A 26,237-nucleotide genomic window follows, 5' to 3' on the forward strand; every position below is an offset into this window, starting at 1 on the left:
ACAGGATTTTAAAGCGATCCTCAAGTAACGCGGCGTGCACGCCAGCCATCTCAAGTTGGATGCATGGACCATGAAAGGGAAGACAGACTCTGTAAGCCGGTCATCAGTAAATGAGTGAGAGAACAGATGCATTCTAGCCCGTTGAATGGAGATAGGACATGCCGAACTATCTTTAGGTAATGGGGACCTCACCAACAATGAAAAATCAGCAAACCTAGCCGGTGGAATGTTAAAAAACGCACCCTCTAGAATAAATTCATGATGGAATCGAATTGGGGCATATTACGAAACCATTGCAAAAACGGTGATCTCCATAATCAGGGCCTAAGCTGAATCACATCGTAAGGATGTGGGAGTACAAACTCACTACGTGTGCCAGTCACATAGGATAATATAGGCATGGTCCAAGTTATGACTGAGTTGGACATCTAGAGAAATTTGACAACACCATCTAGGGAATGACGTGGACCTCCCAGGCAAAAGGGTCAAGATGTCCCATCCTAAGGATTGTATTTAAATGCAATGTGGGGGTACAAACTCACTACGTGTGCCAGTCACATACAATGATATAGGCATGGTCCAAGTTATGATTGAGGTCGGCATCTAGAAATATTTGACAACACCATCTAGGGAATGACGTGGACCTCCCAGGCACGAGGGTCAAGACGTCAGTACAAGAATAGTTCAAATTGGTAGTGAAGGCAGTGTCGGCTTATCAGTATTAAAAGAAGGTTTAGGTTTATTTTTCCAGGTTGAATTTACAGTTTTACAGCTACAGACACATGCTGCAGGGGCAGTCTTGGAGGTATGTTTTGTATTGTCACTTTAGCGGCAGCACAATATGTGCTGCAGTCCACTAGTGACATTTAACTTACCGAGCCTGGGTACAATTTTGTACCATATAATAGGGACATATATGTAAATTAATTAGGCCAATTAGGAATATAGCCAATTTTGCCATGTTTGAGGGGTCAGAGCACATGAACTTGGGTCTGCTTAGCAGTGTCCAAAATAATTAAACAACAGGGGGTGGTGATGGACAGAGTTTCTGAATTAAGCAGAATACTGCAGTGTCCAAAAAGCAGCAGTAAAATATAGCAAAATTGTGGGTGGCCTGCAAAAATAGTAGCATCTTCTTACACAGTCAAACTGTAAGATATGTGTTGATAAGGGGTACCTTTGAAATGCCAAGCTCGAGCCTGCAAGATCTTTGTAACCTCACAGATAAATCATTCTTTTGAGGCCCTTACCTGCACGTCTTCTGAACTGTCAAAGGCCTGAGACGTCTGTGTAACACCCTCCCTGTGAAGTGTGATCCTTTACATTCTCTGTAAACAAATTAACAACTTTGAATCTGAAGTTTGTAAGACTTCTATGACCAAAAGGATTGCTTCTTGAGTCTGCCAAAAATCTGTATTTTGAGTAATAGGTCTCCTGTATGAAGCTTGCAGGTGTATTAACATCTGTGGAACAGAAGGGATTGCTCTGCTCTGTAGGAGCGGACATGGGACATCGGTATAATCCTAGTTATTGATCTAGTAGCTAAACTCACAACCTATCGACCCTAACTAACTCAAATACCAAAATCCTTCTCCACTCTTGCCCAGAGGGGGAACTGAGTATAGCGCTAAGCATGCCACTACTGTAATTTACACTATTAGAGTATATGCCATGCACATTTTTTAAGGAAAGAAAAGTTTTCCTGGAGTGATCCCTCTTATGATCATCCTGCTGCAAGGGGTTACACTTTGGAATTCAATGTAACTAACAAACTCTAGGCTATGCCTCTCACAATCTGCAGGGCACGATTTACAGTGCTTATTTTATAACCACTTGGGCCCAGATTGAATAAGGTTTTGTATCTGTGTTGTGTCACCTGTATGGCACAGTCCGACGCAAAATCCATTGGCATTTACTAAGAAATACAAAGCCAGTTTGCATGGCTTTGCGTGGTTTAGTGAATACAAAGTAACGCAAGGCAGTGTGCAGTGCTGCCTTGTTTTATTTTGTGTTGGGATGGTGTTCCATGGGTAAAGAATGGCCGTTCCCATGCATCCACCCTTGAATTTGATGCAATTCCAGATTTACTAAGGCCTTTTGGGGTCATATTTACTAACATTTCACAAATTGTAGGTTATCAAGCAAAGTTGATGAGCTGTATTGCATTTTAGGGAGTCAGAAGAAATGTGCCATATGTACTAAAATGTGGTAAATCTCCTAGCACTGGCGTACTGTGTGTTGCCTAGCACCAATGCAGGCATCCTTGCACCATTGTGCAAGGGTGTCTGAGTTACAGAAAGGATTGTTTGTGCACAGAAACATTCTGTAGAAGCAATTTCCTTTTTATGCATGCTGCATTCAGCATACATGGAAAGAGGAAGTGTTAACACAAAGGTACACTATGGGTTGGGATACCCCTGTGATTGGCATGACCTCCCCTGTAAGGCTCTAGTACATAATAGGGCAGGGGGATTAAAACTACCTCTAAGTCAGAGGTGCATAAAGAAGCAAGAGCAGTGTGGAAAGAACCAATAGAGATGCAGAAAGAGGCAAGAGGAGTACAGAAAGAGGCAAGAAAAGTGTGGAAAGAAGCAAATGAGGCAAGAGACTGCAGAAAATGGCAATAGAGGCACATGAAGAGGCAGAAAAGGTGCACAAAGAGGCAAAATGGGTACATAAAGAGGCATGAGGGGTGCAGAAAGACGTAAGAGAGATGCTTAAAGAGGCAAGAGGGGTGCAGAAAGAAGCAAGAGAAGTGTAGAAAAAAGCAACAGAGGTGCCGAAAGAGGCAAGAGTGGTGCAGAAACAGGCAAGAAAGGCGCAGTAAGAGGGAACAGGGGTGCAGAAAGAGGTAAGAGGGAGACAGAAATTTGCAAGAGAGGTACAGAAAGGAACAGTGTACAAAGAAGCAAGACAAGTGCCCCCCCTATAGAATGCTCATGCCCCCACATTCTCTAATCCCCCTGTACCCTGCATATCCCCCACTCCTGTGTACTGCTCCTGACCCCGCCTTCTCTCCCCACCCCCCCAGTACCCTGCACCCACCACTACCCCTATAGACTGTTCCTGCACACCAAGGATTCCATGCTTCCCTGCATCATGCTATTTCCCTCTACCCTTGCCCCCACCTTCTCTCACCTCCCAGTACCCTGCATCCTCCTCCACCCGTACAGATGGTCCTTTCACACGAAGGTTCCCATGCTTCACTGTGTCATGTTGTTTCACTCTACCCCTGCCCCCAACTTCTCTCATCAGCCCCCTTAGTACTCTGCATCCTCTACCACCCCTATATACGGCACCTGCCCCCGCACCCACTTTCTCTCGTTCCCTCAGTACCCTGCATCCTCCTTCATCCGCTTAAGCTGTTCCTGCCACTGCCCCATCTTCTCTCATCCCCCCCGAGTATCCTGGAACCCACCACCCCTATAGACTGCTCCTTCACACCAAGGTTCCCATGCTTTCCTGTATCATGCTTTGTCACTCTACCCCTTCACCTGCCCCACCTTCTCTCACCCCCGGTACCCAGCATCCCCCACCACCCCTACAGACTGTCCCTGCACACAAAGGTTCCCAAGCTGCACCCGCCCCAACCTTCTCTCACTGCCCCCTTGTACCCTACATATTCTCCATTATCTGCCCCACCGCCTTCACGCACACCGCAAAGGTTGTGCTGCCCTCATGGGCTGTTAGCTTGTTGGGGCAGTACCCCCTCATCCCTTTACCTCCCTCCCCCCACGATGCCACACACTCCTGACCCATCTCTTCTGCTGTCCTTCAGATGTCCTTGGCCCATATCAGTGTTTGCATCACTGCCACCTTCTAGGCTGTTATCTAAGCCAGCCACTCTCTGGCCCTTAGGTGCCTGTGGGGGCACCTTTTACAGTTCTGTTTCAGGTGGGGTACATTCTGATCTCCAAACTAATTTGTGCTTGTCTGTTGCGGGTTTTGGCATTATGAGTTTTAGCATAAACACTGCACCCCTGTAATCTCCTCTGATACATTTTGGCACCTCAAACCAGCTGACATTTACCAGGGGGAAAACTTTGTAAAATGCTGATGCGTGATGAATTCATTGCAATAAACAATGATGCTGCCTGTAATTCCTCATTTGCCAACTGAAACGCAAAAAAGGAGGCCTTTACCAAAGCCACTAAATTGTGAACGGCGGAATTGTGATACTTACCGGGTGTGGGAAATACTTCCTCCTTTACCAGTGTGCGGTTAATACCGCTTCGTTTACCAGTGCGCGGTAAATACCTCATCGTTTACCAGTGTGGGGTAAATACCGCATCCTTTACTAGTGTGCAGTAAATACTGCATTGTTTACTATTTTGCAGTAAATACCACATCATTTACCAATGTGCAGTAAATACCGCATCCTTTACCAGTCCAGAGATAAGTGTTTTGAGAAATTCGGCCCTTTCAGCTGCTTAAATTCGTGGACTCCCACCAGATGAGTGATACTTTGTCCTATGAATGAGTGCAATAATGCACCAAGGTGTGGGACTCCCGCTAGATGAGTGGCACTGTGGTGTAAGAATGAGTGAGATACAGCACCAAGGTAGGAGACTCCCGTCAGATGAGTGAAAGTGTGGTGTAAGGATGAGTGAGATAACAAACCAAGGTGTAGGACTCCCAACAAATGAGTGATACTTTAGTGTAAGGGTGATTGAGATACTGTACCTAGGTGTGGGACTCCCGCCAGATGAGTGACACTGTGGTGTAAGGATGGGAGAGATAACGCACCAAGAAGTGGGAGTCCCGCCATATGAGTGATACTGGGGTGTAAGAACAGATTCAATTATGCTCCAAGAAATAAGACTCAAGCTCGTTGACTGCTACTGTGCTTCAAGAAGTGAGACTTGTGCTCAGTGAGAGAGAATGTGTACCTGGGTAAGAGTGTCAGAAATAATGAGTGAAATTATCCTCTAAGGTTTTGGTCTTGCACCAAATGTTTGACGTGGTATTAGAATGAGTGACACTATGCTGAAAGACATATGTCTCAACCTCAGTGACTACCACTGTGATACAAGATGCGTGACTTGTGCACAGCATGAGAATGTGTACCAGGGTATGAGTGTCCGACCTAGTGAGTGTGTCAGAATCTCTAACTATTAGGTGTTGGGTTGGCACCAAATTAATGACTATGATTCATGGCGGGGGACAGCACCAAGTGAGTGAGGTCGTAGTTTATAAAGTGAGACTGACAATCCGTACAATCACACTAGCCTTGCCAATAAGTAACTTTGCGCCGGTGTGCTTTTCTTCCACAGACGCGATGCTTTGATGCGCTATAAATAGCACACATCAACATAATTCCATACTTGTTTTACCATCCTTGGACGGATGGATGGCTGACCAGCCCTGCTAGGAACCCGACTTGCAATCAACAGACACGCAGACAGGCTGGGCTATCTGATGGACTGGGGGCACGCATGATCTCTGAATGCTGCACCATGTATTAAACGTGCTTCCTTGCACCAGGCACAGCTGAAGTAATGATCTCCAGTCTAGAATTGCTGTCTGTTACAATGCACTTGGTTATTGATCAACTGCAATGGGATATATATTGGAATACATATATAGGTCTCTCTATCAAGCGGCTGCTCCATATTGTTCTGTGTTTGCCCACTCTGTGACATCCCAAAACTGAACTTCATGCTTGGTGTTGTGTGAAATATAGGTTATGTCAGCCCACAAGCACGTTTTGTGGCAGTTAGAGGTTATTGAGGGTCAGCATTGCCTGAGGTCCCTCTCAATGGCACTTAGGCTGCTGAGGGTCCTGTGTTCCTAGGGCCCCTCCCACAGGACACAGTCCGAGTCCCCCGAGTCAACACTGGACGTGTTCCAGCAGCTCAGCACCCCCTCGGCTGGAGGTGCAGGGACTGCGTGCTCCTCCGCAGGGACTCCAGCTCCTGGTAGCTGAACCACATGCTCAGCATCTCCTCCTGCTTCTGAGACATCATCTTGGCTTCTTCATTGGAAGAGGGATTCTGCATGGCGATGTCTGGTCTGTTCAATCCAGATTATTTTTGTAACTCTCAGAGTAGATGCAACAGTCCTGTATTCCTGTACCTTTCAGTACCGAAGCTTGGAGCTCTGTTAGTCTCTGTAACTCTCACAACCCATGCTGTAAGCTGCCGGTATCTCCTTCAGACTCTGCGCTGTATCTCTGCATCAGGGTCTGCTTCCACCTGTGTCTCTGACAGCAGACTCCGCTCTCCGCCTGTATCTCTCAGAGTAGGCGTTGTATCGCTCGCTGCATGCTCCGTTCTCTGCTGTATCTCTCAGAGTAGGCGCTGGATCTGACAGTATACTTTGCTATCTGCTGTATCTCGCAGAGTAGGCGCTGTATCGCTCGTTTAAAAAAAGAAGAATTCTGCCGGATTCGCGCACCCAGCGCAAATTCGGCCTATTTTGTTTTTAAAAAAATGCTTTTGTGGGACCCCCTGATTAGGCCTAGGGGGTCAGGGTGTTTCTACCCTGCCCCCTTTTCTTGTTGTTAATGCTTTTTTTTTAAACTGTTTTCTTGTGACCTAGTCACAAGATGGCTGCCAACACTTTCTGGTTTGGAATGTTGGCAGCCAATCAGAATGAAGTTTGTGCTCGGGAGGATTTGCAAATCCTCCTTGGTATTTGGATATCGATATTTTTATTATATAAATTTCTCAGTTACTACTGAATGGATTTACACCATTTAAAAAAAGAGTGCTTTCTGAACCAAGAGCTACCTTTTTGCTAAATTTGGTGTAATTCTGTTCAGCAGTTCGGGTTGTAGCCTGTTCCATGGGGAAACCGCGTTTTGGGACTCCCTTTTTTTCTCAGCCCCAGCCTGTCGAATCACCCCCAAACTTTCAAGACAGGAGTTTACCTGAGTTGGTCATTAGTTTGGAAAATGTTGTGAAGATACTCCAAATGGCACCACAGATATTGGCAAAAGAAAAACACTTTTTGAATAGAAACAAGGTCCTTGACTATAACTACCTACTGGTGACCGGAAGTAGGTAATATATATATATATTCACTGAAAAAAACATAGGTTTCAGGCCTTATATAGTTAGGAATTAGCATTTAAAAAACCTTTGAAATTCACTGAAAAAAAACATAGGTTTCAGGCCTTATATAGTTAGGAATTAGCATTTAAAAAACCTTTAAAATTCACTCAAAAAACTATAAGTTTTAGGGGTGTTATAATTAGCTGGACATTTCACTCATACAAAACCATTGAAATTGCTCCTAGTTAGTTGTACTAACTATATTTCGCGCACCCGCAATTCACTGCTGATGATGTCACATATTACATCATTCATGACATGGTCAGTGACATCACTGATGACATCTCAAATGACATCACTGATGACATCATCCATGTGACAATCACATACACCTTTTCATACACTAGTAAAATCTTTCATCACTCTTTGTAAAATACAGAGTATCATATTTGGATCCATTGTCACAGCAATACAAGTACCTAAAACCCACTCAGTGATTCATAGACACACATCTAATCACTTACCTGTAGATTCACTCATACATGCTATCAATGAACAATAGCAAAAAGCACAGTTGATAGACAGAATGCAGAACAATGTCTTACATTCACCCTAGTACAAAGATATGGGCCTAAATCCATCGTTTTTTGCACTCCACACCACCCTAGGTCAGACACTGGCTATATGCAAATCAGCCTTGACCCTGTGCCTCATGGGAAAAGTCCAGCCCGAACTACCAAGCCATGTCTTTCCTAGACCGGAATCAAGCATCCAAGGACCGGTTTCTGGCTATCAGCCTTCTTCAGCCTGGATAGCTTGACTCCAGTGATGTGAAGAGCCTGGTGATGTCACTGACCATGTCATGAATGATGCACTTTTTGTGACGTTCCGGTGGCGCAGAAGACTGAGTGATATTTATCAGGCAGGACTAAGCCACTTTTTGTGGCGTAATCCTGCCTGATAAATATCAGTCCCTTTACAGCAGTGTCCTGCGTTAAAGGGGCGTGCAATGGGTGTTGCTGGGGGCGTTCCCAGCAGCATCCGTGGACTTGAGAAATTTACAGCATCCTCAAAGTCAGTCTTTCAAAAATTCCAAAGTATAGGACATGATAATCCAAATCCAAATGTTTCTCAAGAAAAGTCATAAACCATGTCCGTGGGTCAGATCTGCCCAAACGCCGATATTCCGAACGATTGAAAATGACTTTTCTTGAGAAACATTTGGATTTGGATTATCATGTCCTATACTTTGGAGTTTTTGAAAGACCGACTTTGAGGATGCTATAAATTACTCAAGTCTGCCCGAATTGTGTGGGTAAAATTGATACCTAGTCACTTTGAATAAGAATGTACTTACGTCTCGTCTAACATTTGGAAGAAATATCTAGTTATATGACAACAGGATACCGACATAACTTGAAGGAAATAAGAACGCCCTGAAGAAGTTCTGTTGTACTGAACGAAACGCGTCGGCTGGCTGTGGTACATAAACTTAAGGAAAATAAAAGCATTTGAATATACACCAAGATTCAGCGCTTCAATAAGGACTCTAAGTGATATGATTTGTTTGGAATTGTTGTGCAAGTGGTGCTGTGACAAACTTTGGCATATTCTCCACTACTCTCTACTACTCACTCTCTACTACTCCACTACTCTCTAATACTCACTCTCTACTACTCATTCTCTACTACTCTAGTACTCTCTACTACTCTCTCTCTACTACTCACTCCCTACTACTCACTATCTACTACTCTCTACTAATCACTCTCTACTACTCTCTAATCTCTACTACTCATTCTCTGCTACTCTATCTCTACTACTCACTCTTTACTACTCACTCTCTACTACTCTCTACTACTCACTCTCTACTTCTCACTCTCTACTACTCTCTACTACTCACTCTCTACTACTCTCTCTCTACTATTCTCTACTACTCACTCTACTACTCACTCTCTACTACTCTCTACTATTCTCTCACTCTGCTACTCACTCTCTACTACTCACTCTCTACTACTCTCTACTACTCACTCTCTACTACTCACTCCCTGCTACTCTCTACTACTCACTCTTTACTACTCTCTACTACTCACTCTCTACTGCTCTCTACTACTCACTCTACTACTTACTCTCCACTACTCTCTACTACTCACTCTCTACTACTCACTATCTACTACTCTCTACTACTCACTCTACTACTCTCTACTACTCACTCTCTGCTACTCTCTCTACTGCTCTCTACTACTCTCTACTACTCACTCTCTACTCTCTATTACTCACTCTCTACTCTCTACCTCTCTTTACTAGTCTCTACCTCTCTACCTCTACCTCTCTACCTCTACCTCTCTACCTCTCTCTACAAGCACACATATACACATATATATATATGCATATATATGCATATGCATTTATATATATGTATGTGTGTGTATATATATATATACATACAAATATAAACATATATAATCTGCATATCTATATAAATACAAATATAAATGCATGCATACATATACATATATGCATGCATATGCATGTTATTTACATGAAAGTTTGAAAAACACTAATATAAGCAAAGCTAAAAAGCCACCTCATTACAAACAGAATGGCTTTAACTTAAACGAGGGCGAGATCTATTGCATTTTCAATGCTTGTTTACTTTGGTTCCATCAAGAAGGCATTCAGATGTGCCACACATTTGCCATACATTCTGAATGTTAGCACTCTAGATGCTCATTAGATCACTGTAGTAAAGCTACTGCTCACCAGGGAAGTCTGCTGCTGGTATTCAAAGTGCATGTTTCAGTCTGAATGTCAGAATTTTTTAATGAAAGAGAAAAGGATTTGAGAAGTCACTCAAAATGTGCCCTAATTTTTCTTTCTGCAGCACTAATCATACTTTCTATGGCAAAATATACCCCCTCATTTTGTTCCTTTTTAAATTAAATGTTTTAAGAGTTACCACTTTATTCCAATCAAGATGGCTACAGGTGTGCCATACCTTTGTAATAAGTAGGACTGTTAGCGCTCTAGTTGTTCTTTAGAACACTCTAGGAGGCTGCAGTAGAACACAAAGGAATCAACTGACAGTCTCTGTCCTTGTTGGATGTACATGTTTTACTGAGAATGTCAGACTTCATTCTCACATGACTGAGAAAGATAATGTGAATTTACAGAAAATATGCTTTCAGTTTAGCTTATAGATCCCCTTCCAAACCACTGTAGGGAAAAGCATTAGATAATAGTTTTCTTTCAAACATGATTCATGATATCCCAGCAGAAGGCTTTTTCACATGGTAAAATCACCTTAGAACACACCACAATTCCTAAAATGAGTATGGTACTATCAACAACTTATTTATAATGTAACTAAAGTCTTAAAACCTTCTATTAACTGCAATGCTTTTTAATGAGGTGCTATCATGTACGCGTACCCCGCGATTTAAAAAAATAAATAAAAACATTTTTGGGCCTGGGGGGTCCTTGTGGGACCCCCTGAGCAGGCCTAGGGGGTCAGGGTGCTTCTATCCCTGCTCCCTTTGCATGTTTTGCAACTTTGTTTTTCTGCTTTCCTGTGCCTCAGTCTACCGAGGCACAAGATTGCTGCCAACACTTTCTGGTTTGGAGTGTTGACAACATTGGCAGCCAATCAGCATGCAGCTCGTGCTCGGAATGGTACAGAGTACAGTAAGCTTACAGTTAGCTTACAGTAAGCTGCTATAAATATATATATATTTTCTCTTTTGATTTTCTCAGGAACTACTGGAGGGATTTACATCATTTAAACAAAAGGCACTTCTGCGTACCAGTCCCTACAATTTTGCCAAGTTTGGTGTAATTCCGTTCAGCGGTTCGGGCTGTAGCCGTGTCTAAATGTCCTATGGAAATTAACATGGGGAAAACACGTTTTGGGACCCCCCTTTTTTCTAAGCCCCCGCTTGACGAATCCCCCTAAAACTTTTAGGGAAGGAGCAGAACTGAGCTGGCCAAAATTTGGAAAATTGCACGCCAATTCCTCAATCGACGCCAAAGTTATTCCAAATAGAATGTTGCGGATTTCCTATGGAAACTAGTTCCTAACTATATATAGTTAGGAACTAGTTTCCAGTAGGTAATATATATATATATATATATATATATATATATATATATATATATATATATATATATATATATATATATATATTACCTACTGGCGGTCGCCAGTAGGTAGTTATAGTTAGGATAATTTTCAATGTTAAATCTCAACATTCTATTTTGAATAACTTTGGCGCCGGTTGACGAATCTGCCTGAAATTTTCAGGAAAATGGTCTCATGGCGGTCCGGTCCTTCCCTGAAAGTTTGGGGGGGATTCGTCAAGCGGGGGCCGAGATAAAAGGGGGGTCCCAAAACGCGTTTTCCCCATGTTAATTTCCATAGGGCGGTCGATTTCACTTTTAGCTCGAACGGCTGAATGGATTTCCACCAAACTTGGCAAAATTGTAGGGACTGGTAGCCCGATGTGCCTTTGCTATGTCTCAAGATATGTGCTCCAGTGGATTTTGAGTAATTTAGGTCCAAAAAAATATATATATCTATAGCAGCGCACAGGTGCGCGCACCGGAGTGCGCTCCAGGCGCGACACGCGAGGTGCGCATGGAAAGCTGATTGGCTCTCGGGTGTCTGTAAACATTCCAAACAGTCCAGAGCGGTCGCCATCTTGTGTCTCGGTAAAATCGAGACATAAGAGGTGGCTAAAACAAAGTGGGAACTGACCATAAGGCGTCAGGGATAGACCCCTTTGACCCCCTAGGTTTGATGTGGGGGCTATAAAAGGGCCCCGCGGGGCATTTAAAATATTTTTTTTTTTTTCTTTTTGCGCGGGGGAAGCGCTCGGTGCGCGCACCAGGTAGCGCACCGGGGAGCGTAAAATGAGGGAAAAAGATGACAGAGTTTTAAAAAAATGAAGTTTTCATTTAGAAATTGGAGGTAGTTCTTAAAAGAACTTTTTTTTTTCTTCTTTTTGTTGTTTTATATTTTTTTTGTGTTTTTGGAACTTTTTAAACTTTTTTTGGCTTTTCAAAACAGTTTTATATTTTTTTTGTATTTTTTAGGGGGAGAAACAAAAAAAGGGAATTGAAACTGGCTCAACTGGAGCAAAAAAACAAAAAACCCAAAAAATTATTTCTTTTTGGGGCACTTGTGATTATCACCTGCAAGGACGATGAGCTTAACACTTTGTTCCCCATAGGAGATAAGCTTGCCACAAGCCTTACAAGTAATTTTAAAATCAGCAAATCTTGGCTGAATGGAAGGCATCACCTCAGATGTTTCTGGTTGCGAGGAAGAGGGTTGTTTTCTTTGGGAGGGGGTCCTTGATGACTGGGGGAGGTTACTGGCCAGTTCCCGGAACTCTGCGCGAGAGTAGTTGTTTGGATGCTTTCTTGTCATGTGCCGAATCATGGTATAGTTACCAAAAGAATATTTCTTATTTGGGTTGCCCCGTGAAAGTTCATCATTGCAGATGAGGCAAGTGACTTTGGGCGCATTCACCTTTTTTTGCCCCTCTGGGATTGAAAAAAACTGCCAAATGAAGTGTGGTTTGGGTTTATAAGGTGTGTTTTCTTCAGGCAGCCATCTTCTTCTCCCCTCCTCCTCTTCCTCTTCCTCCTCCTCCTGTTCTTGACCACCAATATAATTTGGAGCTGGTCCTCTTGGTGGTGGTGGTGGTGGTGGTGGCTGAGATGCACCTGCTGCTGCTGCTACTGAAGCCATTTTAAAGTACAAAAAGGTACAGAGAGTTCCAAACAGATCTTCCTCAGTCAAAGGACAAAGTCAGAATAAGGAAAAAAGGTGGGGGCTTTCATCATTTGGAAAACAAAACTGTCCTGAACCAATGAGAAGTGTTATTTTCAGGTCACAAGACCAGGGGCTTCATCATTATGAAACTAAAACTGTTATGAACCAATGAAAAGTGTTATTTTCTGCTCACATGACCCGACGCGCTTACGCTACGCGCACGGGGGCGCGCAGCGTAAGCGCGTCGGAAGTTTACGTTTTGCGATCGTATTCGTTCGAGTACTTCCGGGTGCGCTTACGCCGTGCGTATCACGCGGTCGCGGCTACGCGATACGTCACGATCATGTTTTCGTTTGCGATATTGGCGCTCACGAGACGCTCCCCGGAGCGCGCCCGGGGGCGCTTTTCAGAAATACGCTTTTCGGGGCGCACTCCGGGGCGCGCTCTGGGAGCGCTCCCCCCAAAAATTAAAAAAAAAAAATGGGTTAATTGTAGAGACAGGTAGCCCTATTTTGAAGTGGTTTGTAAAAAAATTAACTTTATAAAAATATGTATTGTGCTACATTGGGCTTAATATATGTTAGAGCCAAAATGTAGCCCAAATGTAGCCCAAAGTAGCCCAATGAAGCCCAAAGATGGCCACCAGAGATCAAAAATTGTAAATGTAGCCCAAAATTCAACTAGATGTAGCACAACTGTAGCCCAATGACAGAATGTACCAGAGTGTTAAAAAGAACAACTAGAGTGCTAACAGTCTTATTTATAAAGTGAAACTTATAGTAAGGAATTAGCATTTAAAAAACCTATGAAATTCACTGAAAAAAACCATAGGTTTCACACCAGTTATAGTTAGGAATTAGCATTTAAAAAACCTATTAAATTCACTGAAAAAAACATAGGTTTCACACCAGTTATAGTTAGCTGGAAATTTTACTGATATAAAACCATTGAAATTCCCACGTTATAGTTAGTCGGACTCACTATAACTTGCGCGTGCAATGCACTGCTGATGACATCACATATTACATCACTCATGACATGGTCAGTGACATCACTCATGACATCACTGATGACACCATCCTTGTGACACAGTGACAGACCTCCTTTCAGTGTAATGTAACCCATGAAACACATATTCAAAAATAGAAACTAATATTTTCAAAAAAGTGGATATACCCATACCAGTTACAACAACCAATTCAGTAATACCACCATCTAATACACATCCACTCATGTGTATGTATATGGGTTATTAGATATTTTTATTAGTATCAGTATGAGTGTCTATATGGTTTGGTGGGGGTATTACTTAGCACATAGATGCATGAGTGACTGACTCTTTGTTTGTATGTGTTTTGAAGACAACATATGTACAGGACTGTATGGGTGGATGAGTGTCTATATGTGTTTGTTAGTGAGTGAATGACTGTCTCACTAGTGTCTTTATCAGTAACTACATATGTTTTAATCTAGTATATATGAATATTGATGTATATAAGTGAGTATATGTGAGAGTAAGAGATTGTAAGAGTTCCTGTTTAAATAAGTATGTGTTTCTATAAGTGATTGTTTAAGAGAATAAATATGTGTAATTTTAAATAGAAGTAAGGTGGAAGTGTGTGTATAACTCTATATTCAAATAAATGGATGTCCAATAGTTTATTTGCACGTGTGAATATGTGTGTGAGTAACTTTTGGATGAATGTCGGTGTGTAACAGGATGTATAGGTGTATCACTTCATATGATGAGTGAGTATATGTATGAGTGACTATATAGAACTGTTGGTGAATGAGTGGATGTGTATATAGATAGTGGAATTACTGAATTGCTTGTTGTAACTGATATAGGTATCTCCATTTTTTTAAAAATTTCAGTTTCTATTTTTGAATATGAGTCTCAAGGGTTACATTATAGTGAAAGGAGGTCTGTCACTATGTCACAAGGATGGTGTCATGAGTGATGTCACTGACCATGTCATGAGTGATGTAATATGTGATGTCATCAGCAGTGCATTGCACGCGCAAGTTATAGTGAGTCCGACTAACTATAACGTGGGAATTTCAATGGTTTTATATCAGTAAAATTTCCAGCTAACTATAACTGGTGTGAAACCTATGTTTTTTTCAGTGAATTTAATAGGTTTTTTAAATGCTAATTCCTAACTATAACTGGTGTGAAACCTATGGTTTTTTTCAGTGAATATATATATATATATTACCTACTGGCGGTCGCCAGTAGGTAGTTATAGTTAGGACCTAGTTTCTATAGGAAATCCTCAACATTCTATTTGGATTAACTTTGTCCCCGGTGGATGAATCTTTGCGAATTTCTCAAAGAAGATGGCTCGGTCCGCTGCGGTCCTTCCCTGAAAGTTTGGGGGGGATTTGTAAAGTGGGGGCTGAGATAAAAGGGGGGTCCCAAAACGTGTTTTCTCCATGTTATTTTTCATAGGACGTTTAGACACGGCTACAGCTCGAACGGGTGAATGGATTTATAAGAAATTTGGCAAAACGGTAGAGTCCGGCTCGCAGATTAAGCTTTTTTTGGAATGGTGTAAATCCGTTCACTAGTTGCTGAGAAAATTAAAGTTAAAGTCAATTATATATCTGTACGCGCGCACAGGTGCGCGCACTCAAGGGGCTGCGCGCGAGCGGATTTTTTTTTTTGCTGCGTGACGTCTGTTAACGTTCGATTCGAAGGAAATCAGGAAGTGTTGACTGCCATTTTGTCACTGCGAGTAAATATATTGTTTATTTCAAAGCGTTGGAACATGGAAAGGGGAGAAGGTAGAGATTGTCTTGCCGCGTAGGTTTTCTCAGGGTGTGCAGTAAGGCCCTTAAACGCGAAAATATATACTTTTTATCTAAAAAAAAAGTTGCGGGGTGCGCGCATTCGGTCGCGCACACCTATTTACAAGAGTGTGAAAATGGAGATAAATCATAAGTTTGAGTGCTTTGATATAAGGTGGCTCTGAAAAGAGCCCTTGTGTTAATTGAGTTTTTTCTGCATTTATAAGTAAGTACCGATGCAGAGTCTGATGTTGCAGAGGAAGATTCTGTTTCCCTCATCCGTGAAATGAACACCATCTCTCCTATAGATGTCTTGCATGTGGTAACGCAAGTTGTTGTGGTAAATAGAACCCATGCTATAATCTCTGAGGAAATCAGAAACAGATTTATTTACATGTCTCCCTGCTTTCTCAATTTGTGCACAATGTTGATTGGACCAATTCCATTTCTGTCTTTGGCATATATTGGAATACACCAAGGCAGTTCGAGGAAAAAACGTCATCAATTGTCGAAAGGTGTCTTTTAGAAGCATTTCCAGACCTACCCCAGTCAATGTGCCTAGATCGTTCCCACCACAGTGCACAATTATAAGGTCTGGTTCTGGGAGATGCATAAAAGTTTTCACCAATGGTATTAATTGGTGACATCTCAATCCTCTTTGCCCAATCCACGTTATCTGCACATTTGGTAAATCAAGGTTTGAAATTCGTCTGCTTCCTGCATATTTTCCACTCCAGTGAATATAGCTGTGTCCTAAAAGCCAAACCTTCATTTTCAAGGCAGATGCACTCGTACTCCGATGGGTTCTGGAAGTGGAATGGCAGTTAGAAGCTGAAAGTTAGGATAAAAAATGGATAAGGCTTGGTGTGGTTGAAAAACAAAAAATGATTGGTTGATTCTAATACGTGAAGATTGAAGACTACGTTGCATGTTAATGTTATGTAAAACTAAAAGTACTATTGGGTGTGAAAAAAATGACATGTAACAGAGCTGTGGATAGGCAGGTGTTTCTGGAGGGAAAACAGTGTTGTTAGTTTGCTGTTGAGATATGAAGTTTTGACCTGTGCCTTCAGCCAGGTGCAGAATGAGGTGTTACCATGGAAACAGCCAGAGATGGCAGTGGGTGATGGGTGACTTTTATGTGACATTAAAAATATTGTGAGGGAGAACGAATTGAAATGTAAATTTGATTTCAAAATTTTGTGGGAAGAAATATGATTGGCTGAAGAGACATATATGAGTCTGTATTGACAGGATATGTGTGCCATTGAATTTTGGATGCAGTGATAGCAGCATAATTGAAACTTCCGTCAAACGAATATCTATTTTGTGACTGTCACTGTCACATGACCTGTTATGCTTACGTTACGCGCAACGTGCCGCTCCCCGGATTGCTTCTGGGAAGCTGCGCTTCGCGCCTCGCGCACCCTAGCACTTCCGGGTGCGCTAACGCGGCGCGTCATATGATGCATTACGCAACAACGCGATACGTCGTTGGGGCTCCACCCGAACTGATCGAATTGGTAGTCTACAGTGTTTCTGGATGTTTCAGACTGAAGCTGGCGTCAGCATGAGAGCACCCCGTGGCTACGTCGTGGCCATTCCGCGAGCAATCATGGCAGTCGCTCCCCACCGGAACTCTGCGGGAGTCGGGGGCCTCGGTGACTCTTGTAGAATCTTCAAGGCTGAGGGGACGCTTTTGGGAATGGGGCCCATGCCCTAGCAGTCAAGCGTCCGAGTTCCAGGGTTGTCCAGAGCCATCCTTGCAGGCCAGGCCCAAGTCTGTGGAGCCGACCGCCATTTCCTGAGCTCCGTGGCAGCCGCCTGTCGCTGTACCGCAAGAGTGGGTGCAATTCAGCCGGATGGTGGGTGAGACGCTGTAATAGCAAGAGCAGGCGTAATTCAGCTGGCCGAGCGAGGCACTGTGCCGCAGGAGCAGGCGCAACTCAGCTTGTCGAGTGAAGCGCTGGGGTGTAGCTGAGAAACCTCCACCTGGGGAGGTGGGGGAGGCTCGTTCGCGCCGCCTCTCCCTTCCAGTGCACCGCACGCTGTGTCCTGGCGCAGGTATATGTGATGGTCGGACCAGGGCACCGCAGGACGTGTCTTCAGGTCAAACGGATTGTGGGACAAGGTCCAGAATGGAAGAGTCACCAAAAGGCAAAAAGTTCCGCCTGACCCCGGGAGCCGGCCGCCTATGTCGGGGGCGATCTCAGGCCACACCAGGGCAACAAGACTTGGGAAGGGGGCAGGAGCCAAGCACCCCCTCCGAGTCAGCGCCACCACACCGCCCCTCGGGGGCCTCCGTCAAGTGGTTCAGGGAGGCACCGCATCACATTGCTTTCCAATGCAGTCAGGTCCTCGAACAGCCCCCACTTGCTTTGAGAATAGTGAAGCTGCAGCAGGTGCAAATGAGCTTCAGACAGTGTTACAAGCGCTGCTCGGAACCCTCAACGATGGCACCCAACATCCAGGACTTATGCCATTTGTGGAAGGCAGTGACATCGATGCATGTCAGGGACCAAGTAACATACCATATCCAGAGTCCTTCCTACAGCCTCTACCTTCCTTGTTACCTAGTTATGGTTCTTTCACTCCCACTCCAGGCTTTTAGTCTGTGGATGGAAAACCATGAACCTACACTCACATATGCCAATCTTACTATTGATGCTTGACTGAGGCCAAGGAGATCAGAGTGCATGAGTCTCATGCTCGATCGATTGAGCTAGCCGGATCAGGCAACAAGAAGGTGGTGGTGGGGGTGGCGGCATCAGCAAGGCATCCCCCCACACAACTTGTCGGACATCACCACTGGATGTACTGGGGACGAGCCTTGGCACATGGTGTCGTCCCCGGGCAATTTGCACAACGGTCCTCCACCCCTAGGCCGCCAGCTATGCTACCTCGACAGGAACAGTGATGGATGTTGCAGCAGGCTGCCATGTAAATAGTTATTTAATAAATCGTTTTACCCTGTTAGTTTGTTGGTGTATTGTATATATTTATAATATTTGCATAGGGTTTGTCGTTATTTTGGGCGGGGTGGGCGGCGGAGCCGAGCTGTCTTGCAGACATCATGGCGTCGAGCTCGGTTCCTCTCACTAGTTTCATATTTCTCATGAGGGGTTGTTCCTAATGTTTCTATTTTAGCGAGGTCAAAAAGAGATCCCATCAGTGGCCTACTGATTTTGGTCGATTCCTTTTGTTTTTTCTAACGATTTTTATGTTATAGTTTGCTAGCACGATACAGCGGCTAGTCCGCATTTTATATATATGTCCTTTTTATTAGGGGTGTCCTCCGGTGGAGTTGGACGATCTACCTCTAATAAATGGTCCGGGTTGAACCAACTACCAACAAACGGGGCAGAGATAGGCATGACGGGTTACAAAGGGGACAAAAGTCTGCACTACCTATCCTTCACTATCTGCAAAAACTAAACAGAGTATTGCGACTTTGTGCTTATTTGTGAATAGAGAATCACCCAAAGAGAATCAATTTCGAACAATCATAGGCTATTGGCAGTGGGCAGAGAGGCCATGACACACAAAATGGCTGTTACTTACGTGCATGATGGGGCCTAAAAGGGACTAGATGGCGTGGCTACTGTTTCGCGACTTTCACTTTACTTTCAACAGTGGCTGTGGTGAACATAAATGAACGCCGCTTATGTATACCTAATTTTAGTCATTTTCCACAAAAAAAGCTTTTGATATTTGCTATTAAAAAACCATTGAAATTCACTGAAAAAACCATAGGTTATAGACCATATATAGTTAAATATCTCAAGTCCATCTCTGCACTCGATGGAGATACAGGGCGTCGATCAGAAGATGTGCTGGCCACCTCTAATGGTAATAGCGTGGCCAGGGCTCTTGTCGATGCCTCTGCAAATTGCACAGGGTGCACTTGTTTGACATGCCGCACCATGGTATGTATGGAAAAGGAATATTTTTTTGTTGGATTTCCTCTTGAGAGAACCGAGTCACATATCGTGCAGGTTACTTTTGGTGCATTCACTTTCTTTTGATCTTCAGGATAAGTGAAAAATTGCCAGATGAAAGATTCTTTTTTTTTTTCTTAAAGGTAGTCGATCATTTTGTTCAGATTCGGAAGATGAATGAGATACGGTAGCCATTTCACCAAAGTCTTCCGAAAGATGTAGGACGTTGTTCTCTCTTGAGAGTAGAAAAGATAGTGAGGGAAGTGGGTGGAGTGCTGCGTGTAAATTTCAGAATAGAAACTACTAAGAACCAATTGGAAGTGTTGTTTTCAAGTCACATGACTTCACGTGCGCGTCTCAGGACGTGTACGCGGTGACAGTATCTAGTTATGTACGTTATTTGGAAGTAGCGGACTTATTGAGCGAAGTTTCAAAACGTGAAAAGAAGTAAATCCAAACACATCTTGATTTTGTATATCTTCTGAGCTGGATTACCAAGGTGTGTACATCCGGTAACGCACAAAAGTTTAAAAAGACATTCGGCTCCATTTACTGAAAAGTTTCATAACAATAAAAAAGAAGTCTAGGTACAGTCTCTTTGACGTACTAAAAGTTCTTTGAGGGGTCTATGAAGAAATTCAATGAGTGTAAATTGCAAAGTTTCCCCGAAATATATTGGAGGGTGCGGGCACTCGGTTGCGCAGGAAAGTTTAGAAAGGCGATGTCCATTTGTTGACAACTGGTGCCGAGGGTGCGCGCACTGGATCGCGCACAAAAGTTTACAAAAGCTATTTGTATTTACAGACAAATTTAAATACGTTGAATATAAGGCAAGGTACAGACTTTCAAATTCAGTACCGCTTTATAAGGAGTCTCTATACAACCTAAACAGTCAAGAAAATGGTTTTGTTTCCGAAAAAAATATTACCAGAACTTTATTGATAAAAGTATAGGTTGCATTCACGAGATATTTCTGAATTACCATTTTAAAAACCTATGAAATTTACTAAAAAAAACATAGGTTTTACACACGTTATAGTTAGGAAGTAGCATTTAAAAAACTAATGAAATTCACTGAAAAAACCATAAGTTTTACACACGTTATAGTTAGGAAGTAGCATTTACAAAACCTATGAAATTCACTGAAAAAACCATAGGTTTGACACCAGTTGTAGTTAGCTGGAAATTTTACTGACATAAAACCAATGAAATTCCACTTTATAGTTAGTTGGACTCACTATAACTTGCGCGTGCAATGCACTGCTGATGACGTCACATATTACATCACTCATGACATGGTTAGTGACATCACTCATGACATCACTGATGACACCATCCTTGTGACAGAGAGACTGACCTCCTTTCACTGTAAAGTAACCCTTGAAACACATATTGAAAAATAAAAACTAACATTTTCCAAAAAAGTGGTGATACCCATACCAGTTACAACAACCAATTCAGTAATACCACCATCTATATACACATCCACTCATTCACCAACAGTTCTACATAGTCACTCATACATATATTCACTCATCATATGTAGTGAAACAGGTATACATCCTATTACACACCGACAGTCATCCAAAAGTTACTCACACACATAATCACACATGCAAATAAACTATTGTGCATCCATTATTTGCATATACAGCTATACATACACTACCATCTTACTTCTAAGGAAACTTACACATACTCACTCTCTTAAACAATTACTTATAGAAATATATCCTTATTTAAAGAGGAACTCTTACAATCTCACATATACTCATTTATAAACATCAATACTCACGTATATGGAGAAGTGTGGCTCACGGTGTAGAGCAGGCAGACCCGGAAGCTGAGGTCAGACCCGGGACCAGGGTTCAATTCCCGACGCGGCAGGGTCTTGAGCTCAAATGTCCACGGACTCAATAATTCTCGCTTCGGTGCCTGCTCTAATCATGGGTTCTCACTCTGCAACTCTGGACATTAAGCTTGCTTAATCTCCACAACGGCGGGATGCCTGGCTTTCACCTTGGGGATGCCCTGTAGGGGCTATCTCACAGGGAAAAGGCAGGACGGGTTCCCAAGTCAAGCGCCGGGAAACCTCCGGGTAGCTGTGCGCTCAATAAATGCAATAATAATAATAATAATAATAATATATCAGATTAAAACATATGTCGTTACTGATAAAGACACTAGTGAGACACTCATTCACTCACTAACACACACATATACACATTCATCCACCCATACAGTCCTGCACATATGCTGTCTTCAAAACACATACAGTGAGTCAGTCACTCATGCATCAATGTTGTAAGTAATTCCCACACTAAACAATACAAACACTCATACTGATACTAATAAAACATCTAATAACCCATGTACATACACATGTACCTACTCACCAACCCATGCAGCTACTTATACACAATGTGAAACACTAATACATATATTTAAAATTTTAAACATTACTCACTAATATTTATTTTTCAGAAAGACACACATTCACTGGATGGTGTCATCAGTGATGTCATGAGTGATGTCACTAACCATGTCATGAGTGATGTAATATGTGACGTCATCAGCAGTGCATTGCACGCGCAAGTTATAGTGAGTCCAACTAACTATAACGTGGAATTTCATTGGTTTTATGTCAGTAAAATTTCCAGCTAACTATAACTGGTGTCAAACCTATGGTTTTTTCAGTGAATATATATATATATGCGTGTGTATGTGTGTGTGTGTGAGTGACATGTCGAGTGTGCAAATATGCAAACAGATGTTCTTATTTGAAGAAGGAAATTAGTAGCAAGCGGGAGAAGGCCAAGATGGGTAGAAAACAAATGGATTCCACTCATTCTATGAAGAATGTTGTGAAGGCATCTCAGGGAATATTGTATTGGCATTATGATGCTGTAAAGGACAGTCAAACAATTACTGCCTACATGTGTTTCACATTAAGCATATCTCAACAACTGGCAGCTCCTGTTACTAGTGGGTCTCATCCTTTTCACCACAAGCCCCGTGGAAAAGCTAATATTAATCTACACCATGCATTAAAGTAATATCATTGTTGTGGAGCACAGGCAATTTGCAGCAGGGCAGATTATAAAAGACAAATGAAAGCAAGAAATAAGCTTTAAAGAATGTTGTGATGAACTAGACAGAGTTAGCGTATATTATGTCATAAATTGATTAAATATGCAGCGCAACATAGATTCTTGGCGATTAACATAGTGCCTTTGTAGAGTTGCTCTTTCCCTCCTGATAGTCACTACATTGCTGATATCAGACAGTTCTAAGGTATATCTATGTGTATGTACACGTTTTGAATCTTCTGTTAACAGTTAGAGTCATTTATTCTGGCGATTGGTGGATGGATGCTTAATATGCATTAATCGACTTTTGACATTTCCATCTGGAAAAAGCTATTGAGGACCAACTCTCTAAAATCCATGTGAAAGTTCCAGGAGGTGTGAGTAGTTGGCTCTTTCCATCTCTCACCTGAACCTGTAGTCTCTTCTTGGCCCATCTTTCTATTGATTTACCGGGATCACTATATGCATCATTTCAACAAGCCCTTGGATGTCTAGTGTCTACGTGGAAAGGTGACAGCCAACGCATACATGTCATTATGCATGCTCCACCTATTCATGCATGCCTAGACACTGTTTTGGATGTCAGCAATTAGTATTTTTAAAATGGCAATTAAGATACACTTGTTGCCTGGCAACAACAGGCGGTGTGATGCTGGCATGCAATATTGTTTAAGAGTGACATGCGTAGAGATTGAGCAAGTGCAGAGACAGTCTTTGGAAAGAGGAAATAGGATGCCATACAACCGCCCTGCGGCCATATTACATAAAGTGCCCGGGGGCACTTTGACCGCCCCTATGGCACTTTGGAAGGGGCCGCAGATGCTTTTGTCCCCTTCCAAATACCCTGTAATACTAATAGCGCTGGTGCACATAAAGCACCAGTGCTATCTTCAAGGGGGCGTTCCCTCATTTGCATGGGGGCGTTCCCCATGCAAATGAGGGAATCCCTTTGCCTCTGCGCCCTCGCCTTATTACCAACACATGTGCAGAAGCAAAGAATCCCTCCAAGAGCAGCCATCTGCAGGGGGTTAATGGGGTCCCATTGACTCCCACACATCCCCTTGCTGGCGGGTGCAGTCACTGACTTGAAGCAGCACACGCCGCAATGTTAAAAAAACATGTTTTCCTTTGCGTGCATGAAGCTGCAGGCACCGCGTGGTGCCTGCCGCTTTGTGCACGCAAAGGCAGGGGGGTACCATAGGTACCCCCCATGTGCACCCCCCACCCCCTTCACCCCTGGGGGCCCCAACGGGCCCCCAAAGACAACACCGTATGCCTTTCCACAGCGGAAATGCCGCCCTTGAAAGGCATATGACCGCAGCTATCGTAATATGGCTGGCGGTGTCTGATAGACACCGCCAGCCATGTCAGAGCTTTTTCGCCACGGTCGGAAGGCGACCGCGACGGAAAAGCGGCGGACGGATAATAGATCCCCCAGCCATCCTAATCTGGCGGGGGTCTTTTTCCAGTCCACAGCGGATGATCCGCATCCTCCGGGCCGGCGGTGGCTTCCGCCGGCCCGGAGGATGCGGATTATCTGCAATCCTAATGAGCCCCTAAATGTTTAGTTGAATTGTTGAATGTAACCAGACACTCATAGATCCTTAAGATGGGGATGTTACCTTCTCCTGTAATAGTTTAACTTTCTTTTTCAACCCAGCTGATATGCAGATTTAAATGACTGTGCCCATATTTGATCCTTCTTACTACTAGGCCTGCATTCCACGCAAGGTGACAGAGATGTTTTAACCATGAAATGTAAGTCAAACAGCAACTGGGATGTGGTAGCGGCCATCCAATGGCAAGACCTTAAAATTAACACAATCTGTAAAAAATGCATGGTTGATTACCATTTGGTCAACTGGGTAATCTTTGGAGCTTTGAACAAACATTTGATTACAGGTTTATCTTCAGGGCCATCAACATTTTCGCAACAGAATTTTTCCAATTGTGTGCTCATTTAAAAGGCCATATTTATTTGCTCATTCAGGTTGCCACAACTAAAAGGGGTCTGCCTGGATAAACTTGCTGGTTGTACTTTGATTATTCTCAAACAAAACATTAATTTCCAATTGCTTTTATACATTGTAGGAGGAAGATAATTATTAAAAAAATAATAATAATCAGGTAACAGATTCCATTTGACACACAGTGCCAGAACATTTTTGCTGGTCAACTATATTTGCAATTGATTAACAATCAAGCACTTTTTAACAAAATTCACTATGCTGCAGGGAGGGAAACCAATCACTCAGTAAGAAGTAATGATAGCTTTATTAACTTGATACCTTCTACCAGTACTTTAGTTTAAAATGTTTCAGATCAAGAGGTATTCATTCTTTGTAGAACTACGTTTAAAATGTGAAGTGCCATCTTTTCTACTATCTTGTTGAGACACATGCATAGAGTTCAAAGATATGTAATGACATCCACTTAGGATTCAGGATAAACCTTGAAAATTGAAATGGTGTGATCAAAGTATCCGAAGATGCAGTCTTCACATTATGAGCAAGTAAATTGATTCTCATTCTACTATGTTATCGATCTCCATGGATTCAGAAGCAGATATTGACAGCCATAGATGTTGCAATAAATATCAGATAGGACTGATCAGAAATATATATGTTCTGCATTTAGTTAATCATTGATTTCTGATCACAATCCTGGAAGTCATCATTTTAAAGTAACTACCCAGTGAATGATTTCTGAGTGTCTCTGAAAATCCAATCATATGTCATCAAAGGAAAGTTCCAGAATGCTTATTGTTGGCGATTATTATTAATGTGGGACTGGATAACCCATTTAAGTAATAACCCCTGGGTGGCATCAAAGACTCCTGAGAGAGAACCAATGTGACCAGAAAGAATTATACTTAAATATTCAGGTAGCGACAAGTAGCCTCTTCTGGATGGAAATTATTTTGAGGTTAGTGGGTTGGAGCCAATCATAGCATACACTTGATTATGCTTTTTAGTACAATGGTTTTAGGCAGTGCTTATATCTAACTAAATTACATCTATTATATCTATCAAAATAGAAAGTGCACCATGAATGATAATTTGGTAGTTGTCTCAGCCACAAAAGTATTTCTCGACTTTCTGTCATTGATGGTATTTTCAATAGTTTAGCCTATGATGATACCCATATACGAAGAACTGAGTTGGTCCAGAAAGACTTTTGCCAATAATGTGAAGCATTAAAGAACTGTATAAGATTCAAAACAAGAACTAAACACACAAAAATTAACATTATTATCATCACAAAGCTGATGATTGTATGTGCTCTGATTGGGAGAGAGGGTTGGAAAGTGAGTTGTCACTACTTGGTTTAGCTTCAAAGTCACTTCTGCTTCATAAGGACGGCTAAGCTGTGAAATCCTTTATGATGAGTAGGCCTTTGTCTAATTTGTCAGACTTATCTTAGGGTTTATAAACTCTGCTTGTTATGAATAATGCTATGGGGTGGCACTGCTAACCATCATGGGTGTGCCTGGTGGCTTGTTTTCCATGCTACATCTGTGGTTGCAAAAACAACAAGGTGATGGATGTAATGCTTGAATTAATCTCAGCCACTGGCAATCCCTTGGGCTGCATCCCAATTCATCGTTTTTGTTGCCCACCATGCCACCCCAGTTTGGACTTCGATATATGCA

At 42.6% G+C, this 26,237-nt stretch overlaps 1 protein-coding gene across 1 annotated transcript in view; it reads right to left on the minus strand.

Moving 5' to 3' along the window:
• LOC147724691 (extracellular calcium-sensing receptor-like) overlaps positions 1 to 26,237 on the minus strand; it is a 126,915-nt gene that overhangs the window by 33,575 nt on the left and 67,103 nt on the right. The gene's annotated exons all lie outside the window — the stretch shown is intronic.

Source organism: Lissotriton vulgaris, chromosome 4_1, assembly GCF_964263255.1.
Source record: "Lissotriton vulgaris chromosome 4_1, aLisVul1.2, whole genome shotgun sequence".
NCBI lineage: Eukaryota > Metazoa > Chordata > Amphibia > Caudata > Salamandridae > Lissotriton > Lissotriton vulgaris.